The sequence below is a fragment of the Buteo buteo genome, chromosome Z (genome assembly GCF_964188355.1).
Source record: "Buteo buteo chromosome Z, bButBut1.hap1.1, whole genome shotgun sequence".
NCBI classification, from domain to species: Eukaryota; Metazoa; Chordata; class Aves; order Accipitriformes; family Accipitridae; genus Buteo; species Buteo buteo.
The window spans coordinates 72,475,854-72,503,394 of NC_134204.1; positions in this window are offsets into that span (position 1 = coordinate 72,475,854).

Consider the following 27,541-nt stretch of genomic DNA (forward strand, 5'->3'; position numbering starts at 1 on the left):
TTGTACAACACTGTTAAACAACACTATCACAGGTTGCTAAGCCCAAGGTCTAGAGCTCTGTTCAGATGCTGATTATGTAGTTGTTAAAAGGCAAAGCTGTCATTTCATCCAGCAACAGAGTAAAATAATATTTTTGTGTTATCAACAAGAACATATCACTGGTAAAACCAGATCAAATATGAAATTACATTTGCAAAACCTGTTAAATTCTTTGAGCAAAGCTGTACGAATCTATTAACCAAGTGACTTGCTAAGCAATAAAGTAACAGTGATTCATACTTAAGAAAGAAGTAGCTTTGATAGCTATTGCTTCTTTTTGATGCTGCTTTACTAACATTCCTGTGAATCTCTATTCCATGCCTGTAAACAGCAGCAGTACCTTAAGCCGTAATTAATAGACAGATGCACACTCAGTTAACAAACATGGTACCTTGCTACTAAAATAATAGAATTATATGTAACACCTCACATTAATGTCCTTATTTCTTACATACTGTAGCTTATTTGTAAAGTAAAGTACTTTTGGGTGAAATCTTTGAATTAAACAGGGGATGGGCAGTTGTCATTTTACAGAAGTCTGTGGATTTTCAATAGCACTGAATACTCTTTATTGTCAGTTGCCTGTTGTAATACAAAGGATTTTAGGAACAAACAAATTCCTACTCAACTACAGCAGCTACCCAACCCTTTTAATCCTTTTACTTCTGACTTCTAATAAATATAAATTATCTTTTACACAGTTGATACCCACTGTCTTCCTTTCAGGAAAGCCTTGTTTCTTAATCAGGTTGCTAACAGAGCTTATTAGGAATAATGAGATGAAGAAAGCACAGTTACCTTTACTATGCTGCTTAGTATTTGACACCTACCCTCCTCTTCTGCCATTTTTCCCTCATTACTCACTTCCTACTCATGATCTTCCACTTCTTTTTCCTGACTTCCCTCCTGCCCAAATCTGTTTAGCAGATCCTTTTCTTTATCAAACTCGGAATGAAACTGGCATTTGCACATTCCCTTGGTTTGCTTTTCAAACACTATCTATGATAGGATTATGGAAATATGAGAGCTGAACTGGCTGAACATGTTTATGTGGATGTGAACAAGATATGTATAAGGTGCACAATACTTGTCCTTTCCAGAAGGCTCACTTCCCTTAATGAAACTGCCATAGTTCACTGCAGCGCAATTATCTTCAAGAAATCTTGTAGCAAAATCAAGCCTCGTACTTTCAATAAAAGATTTAAATAAATGTCAGCGCAACAACTTTAGGTCAAGTAAATTATAGTTGCACTATCTTACCCCATTCCACGTACCTATAGCCAAAATATACTCCCAGCCTTGTTGTGGCAGTTCAGAATATGTAGCCCACAGATATACTCCTTCTTTTACTAATTTATTACACCTGAAAATCAAATTCATTTCTCAGCACATAAAGCATTTTACAGTGATGACATTCTACAAAGTTCCATGTATTCCTCAGTGAGATGCTTAGTCATGCCAAACAGAAGCTTTCTTAAAATTGAAAGATTTGGCCTTAAAAATATTAAAGAAAAAAAAGCAAAAGAAGGAAAAGAAAAAAGAAATAATTTTGGTTTAGTCATACAAAAATGCTATTCTTACCCTTTCCAAATTAGACAAGCTTTTTTTGTGTGTTAACTAGAAATACACTCCACTTTAGCACTAAAAAGTGTAAATTCTCCAAATATTTTTTTTCCCCAAAAGCTATACATAAAGCTACTGAAAGTAAACCACCATGTAGCCAAACAGACTTTTCTGATGTTCCTTCTCATCTAATTGTTTTCTATAACTATACTATTTGTTATAGTTTTATTTTAATTCTGCATCTTCCTCCCAAAACTTAACAATTTTAAAAATAACAAAAGTTTACTTTTCCAAGTCAAATTTTGACATTCTTCTTCAAATTTTCCCCATCAGGAAAATTCTCATCACAGCAAGGGAGAGCTTGGTGGTGACAGGGCTAAATATCCAAAAGGAAGTATATTCATTTTAGTGATAACACTAAATCACATTTCATAACTTAGTATTCAAAGAGTGTTACAAGTATTAATTAGCCTTACAGTCCCTCCTGTGATGTTATTATAATGCTTTTACACAGTAAAAACCAGACAATTAATTAACTCAAAGTCATACAAAACTCCATGCTGGAGCCAACTTTGTAATTTCTGAGCACCCTCACTGCTTACCCTGTACTATTCTTCCATGGTAGCCTCTATTTGACAAATTACTGCATAATTGGAGGGGTACTAAATTTCCAGTCATTTGCTTTTGAATGAGGTCATAAAAAGCTAAACTTATATTTTTGCTTTATAGATCTCAAACTCACATTTACTTTTTGATTTATGAATACAGCAAGTTTCTAAATTCCCTAGAGTTCCCTGTAACATTCCTAAAGGAGGAAGTGACATCGAAAATTGCAGCTGTTAGGCAATTAAATAGGTGCAACAAAGTTTATTATCCTTTTAATTCTATTCCCTTAACTCTGGTTTACTTCTGTCTCCACCCATACCCATCAGCACTTGAAGTAAAGGCCTGCATGATACTAATCAGGATACTCCACATAGCGGTGCACAGCTTAGGCATAAAATGTCCAAAGAAAGAAGAACAAGTCCCTGGCTCGGTAAATGACCTCAAAGTTAGATAAATTAATAACAACATATGATCAAAAAATTAATCAGAGGGGCATGAGCACTGCAGTGAAAGCCAGTAGGATCTACTGCAGTGTCCAATAAAAGTAATTTTACAGACCTCAGGAAAAGCTGTATCCAAATTCAGCAGCCTGAAATCACATGTATATAGACAGCAAGTGATTTTAATTAGCAAGCTAGTCCCTAGAAATCATAGTGAGAACAATACTAATAATGCTTCAAACCTGAAATTTTTTTTTTTTTGCTTTTTAACACAACATACACTTTAATGACATAGTTTGTTTTTATTCAAATTTTCACACTAAATGTCATTAAAAGCCTCTCCCAAACAACATACACCAACTAATAACCAATTTGAAAAAAAAGGTGATATTAAAATCCAATTCCACTTTTTGCTATATACTCTTTTTAATGAGCACAGAAATGCATGCCATCTACCAAGTGGAGTGAAATCGGTCTCCCCTATCCTCCCCCAAAATCTATGTTTTCTACAGAGTTGTGAAGGTTGACAAGTTCTTGACATTTCTGGGTCAACCTCACTTCATATAGTCCTGATTTTTGCCTATTGCTGTCTTTATTGGGAGTCTCCTTGTCTTTCTGCATCCTTTACTATGAAATATCAATGTCAGCTTGAATTTTGCCCATGCCATACCGTGGACCTGATCTGGTGACAACTTGTACAGGAGCCTAATAAGCAGCCCTGTGCTGCCTTGGCCGCCTGAGCCTGCCTGGTGCTACACAGATGACTTCATGGCAGGTGCCCGGTGGGGGAACAGCTCTGGAGATCTGGTTTAGGACCATCATGGGTACGTCAGAGTCTGCCAACAGCCAGAGCTGTGATTTACCTGAGCAGATTTGATGTCAACTGACACATTGCTTCCAGACATGGGATTTACATTCCCACATGTGTGATTGAAAGCTTTAAATTCCATTGTAATGTCTATGCTGCGGCTATCTATCATAACAATTTCTTAGGTATGATAAGATCCTCCAAGAACACCTGCAGAAAGCAGCTTCCTTTCCTGAGATGTTTTGGTTTTTTTTTTTGACTTTTGACTTTTCATTCAATACAAAGCCATACTTCTTGGCCGAAGTTTATAAGGCACTTAAAACCAGACAGGTTTCCAATATATATTCTATGTATTTATTTTTTTATGTGTGCATATATATATTCCATGAATGTTTTCAGAATCCTTTCTGCAGTATTCCCTATGTGTAATTTTATTGTGAAGGGAAAGTTTATGGCAGCATAGTTAAAACACCTTTACTTTAGGCAAAATATTTAATTCCTCTACAGTCGTCAATGGCAACCACAACTTTTATGTAAAGCCACTCAAAAATATAAACAATTTTCTGTGAAAAATGTTAAACAATTATTTTTCTTCAATTTTCACTGATATTTTTGTTAGCAACATAAAAAATTGCTTTCTGTTTCTGCTATTTGCTTTCTTCTTCTCACCCACAAACCATATAGATATTGAGGGATATACAGGTAACTTTTTCTTAGGGAATCATATCAGAATAAATGAATATTCTCTAAAGAGCTGTCTTCCTTTAGTCATCTTCCTTTCAAAAAACAATAACAACAAAAATGCTTCAGTGATAACTTTTTTCCATCATTTGAGACTTTTCTCTGCTAAAAAGTACTTGTTATACTTAAGGAGAAATTTTAGAACAAATGCAACTATTTTTAATTTTTTTTTTTTTAATAATTAAAACGATATGTGGCTGATTATTAGCATCATGAACTTAAGATACCAAGTGGGGGGAAGCCTATTCCCAGATTTCGGAGACTCCAGCAATCACAGTCAAGTGAAGGGAAGGGAAGGGAAGGGAAGATAAAGGAAGGGGAGGGAAGATAAAGGAAGGGAAGGGAAGGGAAGGGAAGGGAAGGGAAGGGAAGGGAAGGGAAGGGAAGGGAAGGGAAGGGAAGGGAAGGGAAGGGAAGGGAAGGGAAGGGAAGGGAAGGGAAGGGAAGGGAAGGGAAGGGAAGGGAAGGGAAGGGAAGGGATGAAGAGTATACACAGTTAGAAACACAATAAACCACAGTGAATCGTATCTATGTACATACACACAAGCACATATAAAGACATTTTCAGTCTTACAAATCCAATGTCCAAAAAACCATCAGACAACAAAAAATGCTACACCATTATGTTTCACATCAGCTTTACAAGAGGTTGTTTAACAATACAGTTTTTCACTCATTATTGGGCTTCACACACCTAGGTCAAAACTTCTCTCCCAACCAAAGCACAAACTTGGATCTTCTCTCATTCAGGCAGATTGAATAATGCAAAATCTCTGATAAAGAGTAATCTATTTTTACACAGAAAACTAGGTCTTAAAACTGTTTTTCCCAAGAGACAGATGGTCTGTTTGACAGCAGAATTTGTTCAGATCAGGTCTGATAGGAGATGAAGGCCTTTCAAAAATGGAAAATAATGCTTTGTGTGTCAACACATACAGTTCTAAGCCTAAAACTGATGGTCATAATAGTAATTAAAAAAAGACCAAAATAATTGCAAACATGAGAAATAATTTGGCTGCTCAGATCATGAGGAGTAGCAGAAAAGTTAAAAAAATAAACATAAGCCAAACATAAAAGCAAAACTTATAGTAGTTATATTATTCAAAACAGTGGTTGGAACGTAACAATTGTTATTTCTGATGTTATATTTATTCACTGCTAAGGCAAGACAAGCATATATATCATGATCAAAGACAACTTCACCACAATTCACCTCATAAAGTCCCTGCTAAATGTTGAAAAAAACAGTGTCCATTCTAAAAGTAAAGGCAAGATTTTCACTTGGCAAAATGTAAGCAGCTTACTACTATCATCAGCAATGTATCAATGAAATACTTACATTGATTTAAATGGGCAAATAAGCATGCTCACTGAGCATTAACATTGACAAAGCTTAATAAGCCAAAAGAAGAAGGAAAAATTTTATGGTTTTATATATTTTTTACAAAACATGTAACAGACTTCTGTTCTCTTTAGCTTTTCTTATTTATTCAAGAAGGATCAGGTTAAAGGATGAAGCTTATTTAAAAACAATTTTCTGTAGTTTAGTATCTACAGTGTTAAGGGATGTTAGGAGCATGGCTGCCTGCTCCAGCAGCTCTGGCCTAGGGCTCCCCCTGCCCAGGATGCAGCATGCAGCATGCAGCTGCTACTTTCCTGGGTGCAGGTTCAACCAGTCTCAAAGCTGCTTATGTAGCCCAGAGACAGACAGGCACGCAGAGTATACTGGCATGGCCAGTCACACAAACTGACACAGATGAGTTGCTGCCTTCAGCAACACCCAGATACAAGGCTCACATAAAACAAGCACAGATGGCCATGTCCCCTCCTTCTCCTGTGGTTTCTTGATAAGCCATCAACTAGTGTGAGTGGGGAGGTTTGTTTCTTATCATTGTCTTAATGATTGTTGTGTCTGGTCTGCGTCTCCACCTATTTTGTTTCTGGTTTCTTATTTTTGCTCTTATTTTCCCATTTGCCAGAGTTTCTTATCAGATAACCTCATTGAAATAAATATCCTCAGACTCTCTCACACCATCATCAATGAGTGTGACTGACCAGGCTTGGTTCTTGTCACTGCCTCCTTCATCATTTGTCTGTCAGGTTTGTGTCCCTGTGTGTTCTTGTTTCTGATTGATGTCCCTGTATGTTCTGTTCGTTGTCCTTTTCTTATTATCCCTTGTTGCATTGAAAAAGTCCTTGAGCAGATACCCTTAAAGGAGCAGACACTCTTCTTCCACAAACCCTTACATATGCTACTTACAACACAACAAAACTGCTGCAGTAATACCCTGCCACTCCTAACCCAAACTGTGAAATTACTTCTGTAGCTATCAACCTCACCCTCTGCAAAAGGTATCCTGACTCCATGCACTAAGTGACACCACCTCTACCCATTCTGATTTATGTGGACTTTCCATCATAGGCTTTACAGGCTCACAGCAGCTGAAAAGGCAGCTAATATCATTTAGATGCCTCCTCTGCATTAGCAGATGATGATGCACAGGTAGGCCAGGAGCAAGGTTATTATATGAAAGTGCGGTTTCAGAATGTTTTCCAAAGTACAAAACTGGTAGTTTTAAAAGGAGTAAAGATTTTTATTATTATTTCCTATATTGTGGCCAAACACATAAAGGATTATCCTGCAACAAGATCATTGCTTTTAAACAGCCAGTAAACAAGTGATGGGAATACTCAGAAAATCTTAGCATTTTGGTCAGAAACAAAAGAGAGAGAATGTTTCTACGAAGCTCCTTGACAGGAGTTTCAAAAGAAACAAAGATTTCTGTGAATTTCTCCATCTCAGTTCCATTTTAATCAAGTGTTTTGGGAAACAGAAAGGAAAAGAAACCAATTTTGCATTTTACTTTTGTGCAGGAGAGGTGTTTGCACAGAATTTTGGATGAAAATTTCCCAACGTCTTTTGAAAATTGCAAAAGTGAGGTACTTCTGCGTGCACTAGAAATTGCAGTCGGGTATGCTTCCTTTCCTACACCAACACACAAAACATACTTCTGTTACTATGTCACTGTCCTGTTGTTTGCAGCTATGGCTGTTATGTTTTTATTTTTCACCAGTAACAAACCAGCTACAGTTTTCAGCTAGTATATGGTTCTTCACATTAGCTATGTCTATAGGCTGTATTCTGAAGTAGCTTCTCTGTTTTATTAAATACATCCTTCTGTATAAGTACAAAAACTTATGCGAATTCTTACCAAAAAAAGAATGAATGGTCCATGAAACTGGAAAAATTTGGAACTGAAAAGCTTATCAGGTAGAACAGGATATTCACTGTTCAGAGGAAGAAGCTAGAGGCTCTGTGCAAAAAGGATGACAAATAATGAAGTCCTAATTTAGCCTCTAACTGTCCACCTCCTTCTTTCCTTTTTGCCCCAGTAGGCAAAGGAGAACTGGCTGAAAATTTGTTCTCAAGCTTCATCTCCCAAATTTTCTCTTATCTTTCCATTAAGTAATGAAAAACAAAAAACAACAACAAAAGGAAACCCTTCCAGCCAACCAAAGACACAGAAACACCACAAGTGATCACAGAACAAAAATGAAAACTGAACATCATGCAAAGCCTACAAAATTACAATTAACAGTAATGAGAAACAGCCTCCTGGATTTGTTTTATGGTGCCATTAATGAATGTCTCAGACATAAATGCAATGGCCTTTAACTTTCTGCTTCTCTGAGGAATGAAACATATTACTAGGTAGTGCTAGGTAAACAGTTGGATTCAATGATCTTAAGGGTCTTTTCCAGCCTAAATGATTCTATGATTCCATGTTTCTATATACTAATGATCCCATAATGCATAATCTGTCATATCTCATTGCTCAGTTAATTCAGATTATTACTTCTTTGAATCTTAGTAGATAAGATAAGGAGATATCATCAACAGCACATCTGATAAGTTGTCCATCACAGTCAGATTTTGGAGGGCTGCTTCTCTTGGGCTGAAAATAAAATGCTCATAGACTTAGTTTGTGTCCATTCAACCTCTTGCAGGCTAGGAGCATTGAAATTCTTTGGTGATCTTGCTTGTTGTTGTTGGTTTAGGTACTTCTATCACAGAATCACAGAATGGTTGAGGTTGGTCACCTTGTCTAGCCCCCCTCCTTAAGCAGTTCCACAAAAAGTTGGTTGCAGGGAGCTTTTGAATACCTTCAAGGATAAAGACCCCAAAAGCTCTCTGGGCATCCTGCGCCAATGCTTGATCAGTCTCACAGTAAAAAAGTGTTTCCTGATGTTCAGGAGGAACCTCCTGTGCTTCAGTTTATTATCATTACCTCTTGTCTTCTTGCTGGGCACCAATGGAAAGAGCCTGGATTTGTCTTCTTTTTACCCTCCCTTCAGATACTGCTATACATTGATAAGATTTCCCCTGAGCCTGTTCTACTTCAGGCTGAATGGTCTGAGCTCTCATAGACTTTCATCATAGGAGAAATCCTCTAGTCCCTTCATCATCTTCCTGGCCCTTTGTTAGACTCTCTCCAGTATGTCCATGTCTCTCTTGTACTGGGAAGGCCAGAGCTGGACACAGTACAACAAGAATGGCCTCACCAGAGCTGAGTAGAAGGGAAGAATCACCTCCCTCCACCTGCTGGCAACACCCCTCCTAATGCAGCCCATGATACTGTCAGCTTTCTTTGCAGCAAGGACACATTGCTGGCTCATGTTCAACTTGGTGTCCACCAGGTCCTTTTCTGCTAAGATGCTTTCCAGCTAGCATATACTGGTGCCTGTGGCTGTTCTTTCCCAGGTGCAGGACTTTGCACTTGCTTTTCTTGAACTTAATGAGGTTGCTGTGGGCCCATTTCTCCAGCCTGTCCCTCTGGTTAGTAGCACAGCCATCTGGTGTATCAGCCACTCCTCCCAGTTTTGTGTCATCTGCAGACTTGCTGAGGGTACACTCTGCACCATTAGTGAAGATGTTAAACAACATTGGACCCAGTACTGACTCCTGGGGTACACCAGTAGCTGCTGGCCTCCAGCTAGACTTTGTTTCTCTCATCACCACCCTTTGGGCCTGGCCATTCTGTTAGTTTTCAGTCCACTTCACTGTCTGCTCATCCAGCCCATACTTCAACAGCTTAAATCCTATAAGATGACAGACTTCTTAACACCACAACATATCAGCAGCTCTTCTCCAAGTCTGCCTACTCTTGTCATACTAAATGAAAAAATAAAATAAAATAATCTACAGGCAACCTCTCAACATTAGAACTTCAAAAGAAGGAAGTGGACACAGTCAAAACAGAAAATCACAGGGGTTATTTTGGAGTAGCTTGTATATCAGATTGATTTTCAGCCTGACTTGAGAGGAAATACCATATATGAGATTTTACGTAGAGTAACTGGCAGCTAAATTTCCAACCAGAACAATGAATGCAAACAGTACCTTCCAGGCACAGCTTCACATACTGCCACTCCACTCCTTACCTTGGCACAAGCAGGAAATTTGTTAAGCTGTCAAATATCTGCACTATCCTGGAACCCTGCCTTCCTGACTATAAATAAAGCACAGGTGTGCATCTAGCAGAAAACAGAATGTGCCTCTGTTGTATTCTGGCACCAAATCCAAGGAGCATTATTCCACCTGTAGTATACATAATATTCAGAATGATGGAATATCATTAGGTTAAAATGATGTTAATATGTGCATCCTGGCCTGACTCCTGCATTGCAATGAAATGTATTCACAAATAGTCCCTGCTGGAATATATCCCACCAGACATTTTTACATCTCCTTGGAGTTATGCAGTGGTACAATGAGATGCAATAAAGTACAACAAGAGAGATTCTTATAATATATTAGGAATAAAAGCTTGATTGGACAAGGCCCCAGGCAGCCAGATAGCTGACACAGCTTTGAGTGAGGGATTGGACCGTGGATATCTAGAAGTCTCTCCCAAGTTAAATTTTTGTTTGATTCTGCCTGATTACGTCTCTGTTCAGAGTTTATGGCACATTTAGATTTTTGTCGTGGTCTTGTTCATTCATACTCCACACGAGAAAAGATTATCAAACAGCTTATCCTGTAATTTACTGGATGACATTTACAATGACAAGTTGTCCAAGAGTCTCAGTGGTTGCCATAGGCAGTCACAACTTAGACTGTCTTTCTCCTGTAAATGTTGCTGAGGAGTAGACAAATTCACAAATCATAAGGCCGTGTGTGTTACACCAGCAAAACTGAAAAAAGAATGATTGTTCAGGGGCCATAGCCATTACTAATGCCACTGTGAGTCTAAACAATTTCTCTTAAATAACCTGTGGTCTTAGTGCTTATTCACCAGCTGGTTTTAGCCCAAAGATTTATTATTATTCCTCTCAAAAGTAACTTCTCTGGTTTACATATAGTTAATCTGCATACAGTAACCTCAGATAAGCAAATCTATCTTGTGTTCTAAAGTTTAAATAATAAGTACAAACAAAGGCATACTTATGAAACAGATTTCCAATATCACCCAAGGAGCTAGGAACATTTTAGATGGGTCATTAAATCACACACAAGGAAAAGAGGGAGAGGTATAAATATTAAAGCAATAATTTATCATGCAGAATTGTCAAATAAGTATCCTCTCTAAGCAGATTTCTATCAATAATGCAGAAGACATGCTGTATCACCTGCAATAACCCACCTGGCATTTGCTTTCCCACATGGGTCTTTTTTTATGGGGGTGATTATTCTCTCGACTGTAGGGAATTGAGACTACAGGCTAAACCTATTGCAAATTAAAGATAACTTTATGTAACAAATTAACTAAGACAAGGGGATTTAAAAACCCAAGATGTTATATTTAATTCCATGTGGCAGGACAAGGATTTTGATCCCTGGCATTTCCCATGTCAAGGGTAATTAAATTAGTTATGCAAGACCTTTACCAGCTTTAGAAAAGAAACCAAGGAAGAGATGCTTCCATATGGTGATCCTTCTTGTGCCTCTTCAGACCATCATTCAGGAGAGGAGAAGGAGAGAAGAGAGAGACATGATTCATGACTGCCATTTGGAAAAAAGGTACAGCAGCTCCTCCTTCATCTCAGGTACACAATCCAACAATAATTGAGAGGGAACAGGTCATGGGTATCAGCTTTAAAAGGAGAAGCACAAGATACATTGTCACACTATGAAATCCTACTTCTTACCCTAAATTCCTACTTCTCGTCACACCTATGCTCAAATATAAAATTAAAAGTGAAATTTATTTCTGTGAAAGTCTGGTAAATACTGGAGAAATCCTGAAATAAATGCAGAATTGTTTCAACATAGGTTCTGCTAAGACAGTTCTTTCTTGATTATTTCTATATTTCTTCCACCTGTCAAAAAGTATTCAAGTTAATATGCAACTTCATCTATTTAATGGCATCCTTCTGAACACATGGAGTTGCATCTGAATCACTTTTCAGGTTAATCACATCTTGGGTTTTCAGTTTGTAAAAGCACACAGCATTATTGAATAATAACAGAAAAAAACTATTTGGTGTAATCCTAAAATATAAAAGGAAGGAAAAAAAAATCACATAGGGCAGTCAACCCAACATATGTTACAAAAAATCATGCTAGGTGAAATTATATCAGATTGGTAAGAAAGTTTGACTAATCCTCTGCATTAAACACAGAGGATTACTTGAGATATGCAGTTTGGCAACAGTACAGAAGCCTGAAATTTTGCAAAGGGACAGTGTTGAAGTACATCATAGAAACTGCAGTTTCCACCCTCCTCTGTAGGCTAGTGTCCCTTTTCACATCATAACACCCATTTAGAAACTTGGTTTCCAGTTTAGTTGAGGAATAGCAATTCTATAATTGTTGCCGAAATCCGGAATAAAACTCCTTAACAGCAATGAGAAGTTAAGAAGCAGGCACTTCTTTATTGCAGCGCTGGGCACACAGGGGATCACTCCACCTAGTGTGTGCACCTGTCTGGTTCAATCATGCAGGTTAAATACACACCTGTTATACATAGTCACTAAATTTCTGGGAAATGTCATACATAATCATCAACTGTCCGATAAATCATTAGCATATGTAAATGTCCCTTTTATGCAGGCATGGTGATGTCTCTGGTGGTTTTCAGAAGCCCTCTGGTGGTCTTCCATAGTCTTCCTCACTTTGTCCAATAGTTGACCTCTCTTATGTGATTCTGCGCAGTATGATTTTCGCCATCATGTATTAGATTTACATAAAAGTACATTCAATGTTAATTCTTGAATTTAACGTTTCTAGTGATTGGCCCTCAGTCACACCACCTTATCAATATTCTTATACTAAAACATTCATTGGTTAATCTTACTTAATTCCACTAACTGGAATCTTGATCAAAGTGGGGTTTCTAAGCAACAGAACTAAGGTCCATAACGATCTCTCTTAGTTTCTTAGGACAAAACACTACAAACTAACAAATTGGTCGAAGTTTCTATGGTTAACTAATTTTAGACAATACTTATTTTCTTATGACTGTGTACAGCACATTTTGTATGTTCCTAAGTTTCAATGACTACATTGCGAGCTTCAAACCCCTATATTCTACAGTCTTTACCTTTTGATCAAACCCAGCTTATATATAAAATTTTAACTTATCAGAATATTTGTAACATAATGAAAGACACATCATTCTGAAGTATTCACTTCATAGAAGAGAACTGCAACACAAATGTCCCTAAGAATTTTGGTTTTACTGTACAAGTACAGAAGACAAAGAGAACTTTTTTTTAAAGTTTTTTTTAAAGTATTTATTCTTTACAGATTTTTAAAGCTCTGGAAAAATCAGAAGCTTTTCACAGCAATTAATATAGTGAAAAAAAAATTTTTACAGTAAATGTTTACACCCTATATACATAGGTTCTATTTATTTTAAATACACAAGTGAAATGTAGCATGCCAAAAGTCTGACTGCAGAATTACATTCTGGGGGAGAACCCGTAATTATGGCCTTCCTTTTTATTAATAGCTACATGTGTAACTGAAAGCAAACCAAAAAATGGCGAGAGCTATGTATAATGTAGATGATTTTAACTCTCGGTCTCTTTTATTTTTCAGCACTTAACAATGACAGCGCTCCTACACAGTTGTGACTATAACCTTTCAAGAAATTTGTTTAATTACCTACTGTCTACATTAAGTAGAAGTTGTCATTATTTGCAGACTATGACTTCCTTTCAAGGTTATTTTCGGCACATGGAATTAAAGAAGTGTCCGGACACACAAACCGCCTTGGTATTTCACACTGACGTGAATTAATGAACCTTCAACAATGGGATATTTAATATGTTCAGAGTTGAATGTAAATGCTAAATAGTTGCTTAGTAGAATACTAACACATTTCTTCTCTCCATCCACCTCCCTTCTCCCCTTCTTTTTTACTAGACAATATGGTAATTACCAGTCACTTGAAGAGTTTGGGAAAAATTAGCTGCTGGTTAATGGACCTTTAAGCACCTTAACATGCTCAAATTAGTGATAATATGGTTGTGTTTAGTAATGAGAGTACCCATATGTCCATATACTATAAGCAGTATGTCCATAACAAGATAGATGTTATTTTATCCCCAAGCAATCTGAAGATGTAATAAGAGGATAAGACACCGAAATAATTTTTTAATTAGGCACTTATGGGGATTTCTTTATCATACTGTGATTTTAAATTATTCAACATTAGATTGTCCATACTTCATATTCCCAAGTTTTTACTCATGAAAATGGTCCTATTTCAGCAGTATTTCTTGTAGTCCAAAAAAAATTAACAAAAATTTAAAAAATAACCAAAACTTGCTAGCTCAAATATTATTTTCTCCATCAAATACTCCAGTTACAGTAGGAACTTGAATCCCAGTGAGGAAATCTAGCTGTACCATGTAAAATGATGAGCAAATATTTTAGACTAAACATTTTGAACACCAGACCATTGTCAAATATATGAATGTTACAGTTCAGAATCTGTATTTTGAAACGAACAATATTTAATATTATGGGAAAATATGTTGGGAATGAGTGTTGATCTTCTTGAGGGTAGGAAGGCACTACAGAGGGATCTGGACAGGCTAGATCGATGGGCTGAGGCCAATTGTATGAGGTTCAACAAGGCCAAGTGCTGGGTCCTGCACTTGGATCACAACAACCCCATATAATGTTAAAGGCTTGGGGAAGAGTGGCTGGAAAGTTGCCTGGTGGAAAAGGACCTGGGGGTGTTGGTCAACAGCCGGCTGAATATGAGCCAACAGTGTGCGCAGGTGTCCAAGAAGGCCAACGGCATCCTGGCCTGTATCAGAAATAGTGTGGCCAGCAGGAGCAGGGAGGTGATAGTCCCCCTGTACTCAGCACTGGTGAGGCCGCACCTCGAGTGCTGTGTTCAGTTTTGGGCCCCTCACTACAAGAAAGACATTGAGGTGCTGGAACATGTCCAGAGAAGGGCAACCAAGCTGGTGAGGAGCCTGGAGCACAAGTCTTATGAGGAGCGGCTGAAGGAGCTGGGGCTGTTTAGCCTGGAGAAAAGGAGGCTGAGGGGAGACCTTATCGCTCTCTACAACTACCTGAAAGGAGGTTGTAGTGAGGTGGGGGTCAGTCTCTTCTCCCAAGTAGCAAGTGACAGAGCGAGATGAAATGGCCTCAAGTTGCACCAGGGGAGGTTTAGATTGGATATTAGGAAAAAGTTCTTCACTGAAATGCTTGTTAAGCATAGGACCGGGCTGCCTAGGGAAGTGGTTGGATCACCACCCCTGGAGGTATTTAAAAGACCTGTAGGTGTGGCACTTAGGGACATGGTTTAGCGATGGACTTAGTAGAGTTACGTTAAGGGTTGGACTCAATGATCTTAAGGATCTTTTCTAACTTAAATAATTCTGTTCTATGATTCTGTGATATGTAGGGAGAAACAAAAGTAAAATGAGAAGATATTTCTTTATGTACTGTAATTTATCAGCTGTCAGCTCCCCAAATTTAAACTGAATTTGTTATTTGATCACAAGAATCTAAACTGTGTCCAGAGGGAAAAATACAGAAACCTGTATTTATTCCTGGGTTTGGGGAGAGCACAGCTTTCCTGCTGTGCTCTAACTTCAATCTCTGTGGAAAGTGGAATATTAAAGTAAGTGATGTTACCCTGCCATGCATGTATTATACAATCAACTTATTCCTGCCAATAGAGTTTTCTCAGGCTTTATTGAAAGTCATGCTCACTCATGCTATCTTTAGATTACTTTGCATATTGTACTTGCACTGTATTTAGTCATTTGATCTGATGGAGTTCAGTGATTTTGGGATTAATTCCTAAAGAAATATTGTATGCATAAAGAAGCAGAAGTTGCTATGTTTCCGGTCTTTCAAAATCCTATCTATTAATACAAAGTGACCTAACATGCAGATATCTAAAGATGCCATAAACAAAAAGATTAAAAAAAAAAAAAAAGAAAGAAAGAAAAAAAAGAAAAAAAATGTAGCTGGTCAAATTAATTAAAACCATAAAAATCAGACTTCTTAAAAAAGAACTTAGCGAAAGTAGGAAGACAAAATTGCTAGGCACAAAATAAAGCACAGTGCTGGAAATGAGGCAGTCAGAACAGATTTCTGAAGGGGATTAAGGCAGATAAAAGCTAACACAGAAGCACAGATGGAAAAAATTCTATGAAAATCCATGGAAATTCTTTCAATGAGAACATGCATAATCGCTTTTCCAATCTGGAGTAAGTAGGAGAACTCAAGTGAAAAGTATTTCCAGTCAAGCTTTTAAGTTGCTCACATTATATAGTCATATTACTTTTTCCTTTACTTAGATAAAAGGAAACTATGAGATCCCAAATTGTTCATTCCTCTAAACCCCTTTTCATCATAACCACCTTATCCACATCTGTCACTTACCATCTTTAGTGTGTTTCCAGTCCAGTTCACAAGAGAGAGGATAAACACAGGTCACAGAACACACTGATCTCAGTCAGATTAGTCCTTGTTAGAAAAACTGTAAAAGCACAGGAAGAACAAATGCTCTCATTCAAATTTCAAGCTGTGCAGCACTGAGGGTTTCATGAGTGAGAATTCAGTTCCCTCTGCCTGTCCACTTACTTACCTTCCCAAATGCAAACACAACCTACTTGCAAAGGTGAATCCAAACTGGTTTGCAAGGAGCAGCAAAAATAAGTGGTACCTACTGAATGTGAAGTGAATTTATTTAAATCCTTTCTGCTCAAAATTATTCTTGGGAACCCAGTGTTGGCTGTTGCCATTTAAACACCATTCTGAGTAGCCACCAGTTGACTCATAGTATGTACATGAAGACATTCCTGAAGGTAACACACAGAGACTTAATTTTACTCTTGGAGTTTGTTTGAGTTTCACAGCTAAACAAAATCCTTAAAAATTGGTTAAGCCTTATTTTAAAACCTCCTAACATAAGCTCTACATTAGACTACAATTCCGGGAATTCACGAGCTTAAATCAGAATGGACCAGCGGAATACTCTCTTGAAGAAGTTTACGAAATAGTAATTCCATAGTGCAAGATCTCAGAAATCACAAAACTGATTTAAATGTAACAGTGCAGTTTCTAAGACCTTCAAATTTGTGTGAACCTAGCTATAGCAGACTTTACCCATCACAGTATTCAGTCAATTTACCTCAGTATAGCATCATAAATCTGAGCCTTTTCAACAATGCACATAGCTGACCTTGCTTTGATGTACAGTTTTACTGCTTGTTGTTATCCATTATATTTTAAAAACTTTTTCTTCAATTCATTTATTTCACTCTGCCTCCCCCCCCCCCATCTTACTCATTTGAGAAAATGGCTACAGGACTCCTTTTAATATCTGCAGAGATAAAATTAATTAATATTCTTACCAATAATTTGGTTTGACTTTTTAAAAAGGATTTTATCAACATTTACAATCAGGGGTAATGAGGGCTGTCACCAAAGCTTAAATAATAGAAAAAGCGTTATTTACCTATTAAACCTTTATCCAGTAAGAGGAAAAATAGTGTGGTTGGAAATTGCTGTTTGTGTGGTGGATGAAGTAAGAGGAAAGAATCCCCAATCCCTACTGGAGATTACTAAACCATTAAGAAAAACACAAATACCTCTCTGACACATTAACAATGACTTTAGAGAATCATACTCTCTCACTGTTGTTTAAAGATAATTTCTTAAGAGTTTTAGTGGATAGTTCTGCTTAAGCTTTTACTTTGCATTACAGTTTCAGGATAATCTATAGCGATAAATATTGATTGTACTAGTGTTCTTAGCATAATAGCTTCACAAGTATACCACAATAAAGATAGCACTAATACTGACAGAAGAGCTTTAGGAATGAGAAATTCCTGTGGAATCTAGAAACAGACCCACATGCAGCCTTTCCACTTCACATCATTGCAAATTTATCTGGATCCTAGGTAATTTTCTTTTCCACTCTCCTAGGTATATGATAAATAAGTTTTGTCAATAAACAAATTAGATATTCATTTTCATTGCTTTCCTTTAAGTAGTCCAATAACAATTTACTATTTACACATTCAATTGCCCAAAACAGAGGAATATGGGTAATATTTCTCGCATTTTTTCCAAATGGTCTGTCAGATGCTAATGTATTTTTGCTTTGTCCATCAGTGTGATAATTCTGTGTGCTGCAGCTGATTCCCCAAGTCTCTTTTTCTGCAATGATGTAGAAAACCATCTTCTGTGAGTCTGGTGAATGCCAGGCATAGTCAGATGCCTGTATTATGAGTAAACCCATTAACTTTTTCTTCTGAATAGGACGTGGAGATTAAACCTCTTACAGCTGGTTCATCTATCATGCAGATTGCAAGGTTGAACAAACTCTATGAGTTAGCTTTCAGGTAGCTGCAGTCCTGGAGGCTGCCTAGGGCAGTTAAGAGGTGTATGTGGCCATGTGACAGTGCAATCCTTTGGATGCTGCAGGTGACACCTCTTCACCTGCTGGTCTTGTGAAGTCAGAGCTTAGTTCTTGCTTTCTTCACAATTTTTCCCTGTACTTTCTTTTCCATATCTCTCTTTTTATGTTGTCATTACACTTTAAATACCTATTTTCTTTACCCTTCATAAAAAAGATGAGCAGTGACACCCCTACCACATTTATGACAAACTTCCTACTTCAAACCTCTTAAAAGGCTATGTGACAAGGAAAGCAGCCAGTAATGATGTCTACTAAAATCTGTTGTGCTGAGCTTACTGTCAGGTTTTCTGTGAGAAGCTGAGGTCAGCACTTTCTTTAAAATAAATTAACAGATGACGATGTAAAACACTTCATGGGGCAACTACAAAGCCTGAAATGAAGGTATCAGATGTTTAGATGACAACTGCAAGGCTAACTCAACATTGGTCAGCCTGAAAGCCTAAGTCACAAGTTTCTGGTGAACCTGCACCTGCAGGGATTTGAGCTCTGGACTACTGGATCAAATAAAACCTCTGGATGGGTGGGACACTGCAGGGACCACATTTATTATTTGGGTTTTTTTCTGCTTTCAGGAAAGCTTTCAGTAATTTGAAAAAGCTTTCTGCCACTTTCAACATTTTGGGGGGCTAAACCTTTGTTCTAAACTCCAAACCAGTGTTCACTTGCAGGTCTCCAGCACCGCCTGGTATGAAGCACAGATGCTGAATAACATTACATAGTTTTGTAAGGTAAGGCTGGACTTAAGTTGTCTCCCCTCAGGAAGCAGACCAGGATGCAAGTGAGCTACCACTCACCTCTGTCAAGACACCCTTGTGGTCTTACAGAACTTAGACTGAATGTTAACTTTGAATGGTGTGGAAAAGGAATTAAATTTCTACTGCCAGTTCCCTTTTAAACTCCTCAAGCACAAATAAACATGAATTAAACTTCCATCTCTGACATGAAAACATTAACTGACATCCAAGGCCATTCTAAGCCACTTTAATATGTGGGCCATCTAACAGAATGTGATATTCTGAAAACAGGCTTGAAAAAACAGAAACCCCATCCCAAAGATGGGCTAGACTTTTAAAAACAAAACAAAATAAAGCAGAACAAAGCAAAAATTGTCCTTTTTTTGCTCTTTCTCATGCTTATCCTAATAGTGCATTCTATTTCACATATTTCCCAAGAAGAAAAAATTAACCTTTTTTTTTTTAGATTAAATTGAGATAATGCCTAGATAACCATTTTACAAGGGCTTTGTTAAAATTGTTGAACATAAGCAGTAGTGCATATGCATTCTAATGGAGAAAATTTACTGCAAAAGAACACATGTAACTTTGTGTTTTAGTTTTGCTTGTCCTGTGATTGCGTATACTTTGTCAGTCTCTATAAAAAAAGCCTACCTGAGTCAGTGGCATGTACACCCATGTCAGTCAATTCAAGCTAAAAAAAAGAGGAGCTAGTGTTCTATACCTTGTCATAGTTCCCTTTTTTGTTGTGTTTTTGAGCACTAACATTCATCTTTCCTATGAAGAAAGGCTAAGACAGTTGGGGTTCAGCCTGGAGAAGAGAAGGCTCCAGGGAGACCTTATTGCAGACTTTCAGTATATAAAGAGGTCTTATAAGAAAGATGAAGACTTTTTACCAGGGCCTGTAGTGACAGAACAAGGGGCAAAAGTTTTAAACTGAAAGAGGGTAGATTTAGATTGGACATAAGGAAGAAATGTTTTACGATGAGAGTGGTGAGACACTGGAACAGGTTACCCAGAGAGGTCCCTTTCAAACCAAACAATTCTATGACTCTATTCTATGATTCTATGTGTACATATTCAAAACCTTTTGTTGTGAGGGGAAGTTTTCTTTGCTGTGATGTTATTTTGAGCAAAAGAACTTGGGAAAGAGTAAGTTTTACTCCAGTTGGACTATGGGAAATTTCTTTTATAACTTTTCTAATGTGATATTACCATGATGGGCTTTATGTTACTTAAATGGTTCAGTTGTTTCACCAAAAACACTTTTAACTGCTTCAATGTATAAATTGGGAAAACAGACTGTTATCAATGATGAACTTTTAAACTGTAATCCCCAGTCACACTGTAGCAGAACTGAGGATAACCTTCTAATTTGAGAAGAAAGACATGTCATAAGCATGCAACATCTTCAAGCAGACATAAAAAAACTACTTGGCATGCAGCAAATCACCTTAGTTAAAAGCCAACTGCCTGGAAACTTAAAGGAATTCTTTACCAAAAGTGCAAAAGCTTTACTGGTTTTCCTCCACAAGTAAGGGTTCATCTGTTTTCAGAAGGAAAATGCACAAGAAACAAGGAAAATATCATCTTGCTGTATACACACATGTGCACATGGAAGCACACACACAGAAGCATACACACAGAAATCATTGCATGCATCTCAAAACTGAAGTTCTTGTGTTCCTTAAGCCTGTATTTCTCAAGAAAATATAAAATTATCAGGCTAAGTATATAATCTTATTATTACACCCGTTGTTACTCTTAACATATTAAAAGAGAGGTAATTATCCTCCTGTACCTCCTCCCTTCTTTTCCTGTTCATCCTTTATAACAAATTAGACAAAGTTACAGAAGATGAAAACTGTGTCAAACAATGTTGTGTCGTTGTTTTTATCCTTAAAATGAGGAGTGGAAATACTGGTTGATACTCAGATTGGCAGATCTATGTGTAGAATATGCCCCAAACTCTATAATTTAAAGAGTCAACACTTAAAAGTAGCATAAAACATAGCAGAAAAATACCTTGTCAAGTATGATGCAAAGACCAGTAATATAAATGATAGTGAAATACAGGGTCTGATACACTCAGTATATGGGTACCCAGTTCTCGTAACTTCTCCATCTTCATCTTTCATGTGCCAAGATGAGATAGCAGGGTCCTTGGACTGTCCTCAGTGTGACTTACTACAGTCATAGATGTTCACTTCAGTCAAACTATAAAAGCTGAGTACAAATGCAGCAGGGAAAAAAAGGATGAGACTATATCTCCACTACACCTTTTTACCTCTTCAAATTCCATCTAGGGTATATTTCCACTAGACCAAAGTTGAGAAAATAAAATCATATACTTAAACTACACCTTTCAAGAAAGGAAATCAGTAAAACAATAAGAAATCCAAAGAACAAAGCCATATAGTGCATTGCTTTCATCTATTCCGGTCCTGCATGAACCCACAGCCCTGTGTAGTTCTGAGCAGCCCCATGGGGACACATGGTCTCTGCTTGTGTACAGTGAGCCCCCAGCCCTGTCCCTCAATGCACCTGAATGTTCATCTGGGTGGACCCTGGCCTGACTCATTACTTTGCTTTGTCTGATGACCATGGGGCTGTTGATGGGACTTGTCGCCATTCCCCTGCCAGCTATGTTTTCTGTCTCTGACCCCCCCAGCTCGTGGCTTGTCCTCTTCCCTGGAGCAGCCCTCCTGGAGTAGCACTGAAGCAGCCTTTTGCTGATCCTTCACAACATCCTGCAGCAAACCCTCCACATTTATTCACTAATCCTGGATACAAACTGAACAGAGCAGCTTGTCCAATATTTGAATAAATTGTTATCTTCCAGAATGCAGCTATATTTGTCAAACCATGTTTCTGATCAATAATGCATATGAGACACTGAAACATTTTATTATGGTTGTCCCGCAGGATAAAGACATACTCTGGCATAGTATTTGTGTTAAGGAAACACAATTACTGTAAATATGTTTTTACTTAAGCAATAAGGCATGATGTGTATTTATAATAGAACTGCATTGTCATATTCAAGTATGTGAAAAAAACCCCACAGCATCTAGCTCAGTTTGTGTATTAGGTCTCAGTGCCCAGCTGCTGGCAGTGGGGGGCTGCGGGGGTGGTCTCTGTGAGAAGAGGCCAGGGGCTGCCCACACCAGGCACAGCCAGTTCCAGGCAGTTTCAGTCAGCTCCAAAACAGACCCACTGCTCAGCCAAAGCTGAGCCCATCAGCCATGCTGGCGGTGCGTTTGCAAAAACACGTTTAAGAAAGTGTAGCAATGCTCCATAGCAGCTGTGGGAGAGAGGAGTGAGAACACGTGAGAGAAACAGCTCTGTCAGAGAAGGAAAGGAAGGAGGTGCTCCAGGTGCCAGAGCAGAGATTCCCCTTCAGCCCCTGGAGAAGACCATGGTGACCTAGGTTGTCCCCCATCTATGTCTTTGTTTGTCACTACCCTACCCATTTTTTTAATTGGCAATAAATTAAACCAATTTTCCCCAAGTTGAATCTGTTTTGCCTTTGATGGTAATTGGTGAATGATCTTCCTTGTCCTTATCTCAACCCACAAGAATTTTCATCTTATCTTCTCCCCCATCTTGCTGAGGGGGAGTGAGAGAGTAGTTTGATGGGCACCTGGCAGGCAGCCAAGGTGAACCCACTATAGCTTGGGTATAAGTAGACCAAAGAAAGAACATCTGCCTAAGGAGAAAAGGAAGGGTTTTTTTCTGATAAACTGTTCTGCTGTTATTGCACATGAGTGTTTGTTTTCCCCCAGTGGATGTAAGAAATGAAAGATTAAATATTATGGGTGATAACCAATGGAATTTGTGAATTTCTGTGACCTATGTTTGCTTCAGATTCATGCAATTTTAATGTTGCACTATCAGCCAAATATGAGTATTTCTTTTTTCAATAATGTGGTTGGTGAATACGGTTTTCTGATTCATTGAGCTTTGATTTCAATAATTAACTGTTTTCTAAAATAGGGGTTTTTTTTGTTTTTAAGCCTCCCGCCTCAAGGTTTCAAAATTCTCAGTGTGCCTGATTATTTTGACTTCATGCCTCTAAATACCTGTTCTCAAGTATACATGCTGGAAACTATTAATAATTTAAAAAAAAATTCCAAGAAAGCAAACAGAAAAACATGTGGTAATTGGTTTCATTCTGTCAGTACTGACATAATAAATAATTCCTGCTCACTTTATAAATGAAACAAACAAAACCCGAGAATTTCTATGGGTTTGGAAATGTGCTTTTTCAAAAATGCAGGACACATTTTATTTTTTTTCCCATAGAAACAAGTGAAGCCAAGAGGCAGTTAGTATCTCTGAAAAGTGCACAAGTGTTAACATACTGGATCAAAGAAGGTGCTCTTTAGTCTGCACTCCATTGCTACTGATAACAATTAGTGAATGAGGAGGGAAGTACATCACACTTTTCCCAGCAACAATGAGTTTTGGGACTTTCCGACTCTGACTCCGACTCCGAGGCTGTATCTGGACTGTTATCTATATTAGGAGTCAGGAGATCTATTCTCCAAGAATTTGTCTAATTACTTTCTGAATGTGTTTACATTCCTTGGCCCTGCAGTACCTGCAACAAATTCTTCCATTACCTCCATAGATGCTGGGGTTGGAAGGAGAGGAAAATTTCTGTAGGTTTGCTCAATGTTTGCTGTCTTGTAATGGTTTCAGGTTCTTCCTTCTTCTGCTGTGAGAAATAGTGAATAAACCTACTTTCCTTGTCCTTTCCACACAGTTTATTCTGTCAACCTTTGTTTTTATCTGTTAACTGGCTTTCTAAGCTGAAGAAACCCAGGTCACTGAGAATTTTTTCATGCAGAAGCAGTTCCATCTTTATGATCATCTTTTCTTCTCATAACATGAAGCATGAACATACATTGGGGTGTCAGGAACTGAGTTACCCAGTTACCAGTTACCCTGGTAATATTTAGCTAAATACTTTCACTCGTGTAAAGGAATACATCTGCTTTATCAGTGTAACTGCAAATCAAAAGGGACTGAAGATCTGTATTTGTGGTTTTTTATTCTGGATATTTGAATTACTTTTCTCCTTTTGAGTGAAAGAAAACCTATTTTAATGTTTTGCTACAGTTTTGTCCAAAATTCTTGTTCAGAGGAATTAAAAAAAAAAAGAGTGGGGAAAAAGAGGGGTTTTTTTTGTGTTACGAGTCTAACTGAAACACTTCAAATGAGTTTGAAGTCTTAATTTACCAAATGAACCTTTAAGTGCACAAGGGTACATGTAATTACCAAGTTAAGGTTAAAACTGTAGACCCTACTGCTGTTTGCACTATGACCCTAAGTGCAGATGTCCTGTCCTCTGCAGTCACTGTTCCAACTAGCACCCTGCTCTGTTGATTATTTTCCTCTCCTGTTATAAAAGAGATTCAGAGTACTAGTCATCTCCTGCTTTCCAACCTCTTTCTCATTAAGATAAGATAAAATGTAAACCAGAATAACCAAGAAGGTACTTATATGATTAAGACGTGACAATTTCATTGTATTTGCAACTTTCCATCTGCTTATGTAAGTCACATACCTGCTTCTACTAATAATATACCTCACCAACCCCTGCAGAAGAGGAATAAAATTGATGTAGAACTTTTTCATAGTAGGAGAGTATAAACTACAGCAGGAACTGCCTGTCCCATGGTTGTGCAGCTGCTTGCCCATGTACTACACCCGCCCTCCTGCTGGAGCACCGCCGTGGATCCCACCATGAATTTCCTGAAGTGGCAATGCCCAGGAGCCTGCCCATTTGCCAAATTTGGCAGCAGTTAGCCATGAGGGATGACTCTGCAATTCTGTTTCTTTAGGAAAGTAGATTACAAATGATGGCATAAGCTCCTTTCCCCTTCCCTAGAAGAAAGAGCAAACAACAGAGGAGCCTCTATGTGCTCCCTGCTGCACAGTCTTTTTTTCAGACTGACAGAAAAAAATATACTCTACCCATGTAGGACTCCCAGGTTTCTTTAATACTGTTTTGTTTCCTTGAAACCAATGGCACCACCCACAGGCTGATAGTTTCAGAGTCCCAGCTCTAAACTCTATGACAGGCTGAGTGGGTAGTGTTGAAGAGGTTAAGGGTTTTGTGGAAAGAAGTGGGGACAGCCTGGACTTATTTCAAGAAGATATTGGCTAAATCCTCCGCTGTCATGTGCCCACAGACAAAATGCTGAATGAGAATAGAGAAGATGTTAAGGGACAGAAACTGAAGGGACAAGCACAAATGTCAAGACTGATTTAAAAGCAGACCCTGTCATAGTGTAAGACAGAAGTTTAAAGAAAGGAAGACATGAAGTAAAAAATGTGCAAAAAAGGCAGGAGAGAAAGCAAGGGAAGTGTTCAAGAGGTGTCGCATGTTTGCATAGGAGGCATTGACAGGTGGGAAGGCTGCCTTGCCTACTAGACCATTAGGAGGTGGTACATAACAAAAGAGCAAAGGAAAAGGAGGTTTTGCAGGTCATGTAAGATGCCTTTTAAATCTATGTTGCTAATTTCTTCCACTACTCCATAACCATTCATTCCTATTTATCCTTTGTCGGCTGAAACTGTAATTTTTACCCTTTTTGTTTGTTACAGCTTACCTGTCCCTGTGGATATTTTTGTGCCCACAGATCTGAGCCCTCCTGAGAACACTGAGAAGCCACCCGTGGTAGCTCATGCTGCTGTCTACAGCAATGAGGAATTATACAGCCCTGTCCTAATCCTAGCTAAATTACTGACAACTTTGTCAGTTTATGGAATAATATGTGTTCACATTGAGTAATATGGAGTATATGCTTGCTCACAAATGGTCCCTAAGTTTACTGTAAACGACAAAATAGTTCTCAGTTACAATATTAATGTGAATTTTCACTTAGTTCTTAGCCCTAATCCCCACAGTGTTCTGATGACACAACATTAGAACATCAGAAATACATGCTTTCTTATTACTTATGCCAATTAAAAGTGATTTTTTTTTAGAGAATAAATTGAAATTGTATGCCTTATAGGTTATTTTTCAGAGTGCTTTTCGCTTTGGGTATGTATCCTGTATTTTTTCAGCTGGCTATGTATTTACAAACTATTTGATGGAAATTACAAGTAAAATAAATAAAATTTTGATAAGAGTCAAAAGTTCAACAAGGATTGGAAGAAGTAGAGTCAAAGCAATAATTTCCCACTAATAGAAAATTGTAATAAAACAGAAAAATACAGGTTCATTAAATGGAAGTTTTTATGGTGCAAGAGAGTATAACTTGAGAAGAAATTACGTCAAGACAGCCTACTGTGCATTTAGATTTTGTGGTTTCTGCTGGAGCACTGATATTCTAATTTGTTCTTATTGTATATGTCAAAGTATGTTCAATTAGATTTTTAAAGGCTCCAGTAGAACCTCATTTTATTGGTGAATAAAAAATGCAGAACAATCTAAATCCTTTTGTGGAATGTAAAATTTATTTTACAGCAACAGGAAGAAGATGCTCAGTCTCTTGTGAGATAGGTCTTTAGATCTCCAAGCAGGTCTGTAATTCTGTTTACTCACTTAAATGTCCTGTCCACTGAAATGTACCTCTTTAAAGATCAGTGCAAGAACAGTTGTATTTTACTCACAAAATGTAAAAATGCATGCAATCTTATGTATTCACATGGGGGTGCCCATATTTAGATATTTTGAGAACTGGTAATTCTAAGCACCTGATTTTTCACAACTCATCTTTTTTGTCATCACCATATAAAGTTAATGCTTGAGTGCTATGAATATTAAACAAAAAATCTCTTTATTTGGAGGGACAATTTCCTGGAAAAGGTCACTGAAGAAAAAAGCCACTGGAAAAAAAAAAGGAATAACTTTGAAAATGTTGAAGAAAAGGTATGTGAGAAATAAGGGGAAAATACAAGCAACTAGAATTAGGATAATAAATCCTCATTTTAAGTACTTGATTATTCTATCCTACTGACCAGATAACTATTCTAAAGCCAGCTGTTACAATAGCAAAAGAAAATTCTTCATTTAGAATAAAGAAAAACAGTATCTCTTTTAACATTTCATATCAGAAAATTCAAACCAAGATGCATTTTCAGGTATTTTGTTGGATTGGATATAGAAAGCACGGGAGGACAATGCTATGGATTCTAGATTCTGCACATTATCTTGCAAAATATGTTGCTATTGAGAAAGGTGTTTTAAAATTTATTTCTTATTTATCTTTTAAGAAACAGATAAGTGTTTTGCCTAAGGATGGCCTTATTGGATGCCAGTATTTAGAGTAATGCATAGTCTCTGTTAACTCATTATATTCTGTCACACAGAGTAATCCTTTGCTTTTAAAGAGAGTTGTGCCATTCAGCAGAATGAAGAAAGACACAAAACTGCATGACCATAAGTAAGTGTTCCTTCCTCTCCACCAGCAAGAGGTCACTATTCTTCATGTTTGACACCTGAATTATTTTTCTTAAGATTCTGCCTCATTTAGTTTTTTTCTCATGACTTCCCATGGATGACAACCAATTATAGTTATGATGTATTATTTTGTGATCTGTAGTATATGGGTAGTATATGATGGCTGGCAAATTAAGAAACAGCATAGCCTGGACCCATTCAATTATACTTTTCAGAGCTCACTGGGAGGTAAGGCACATCTGGGAGAATGACCACTTGTACCCTGTTTTGGTGTGCTGATGGAAGTAAAC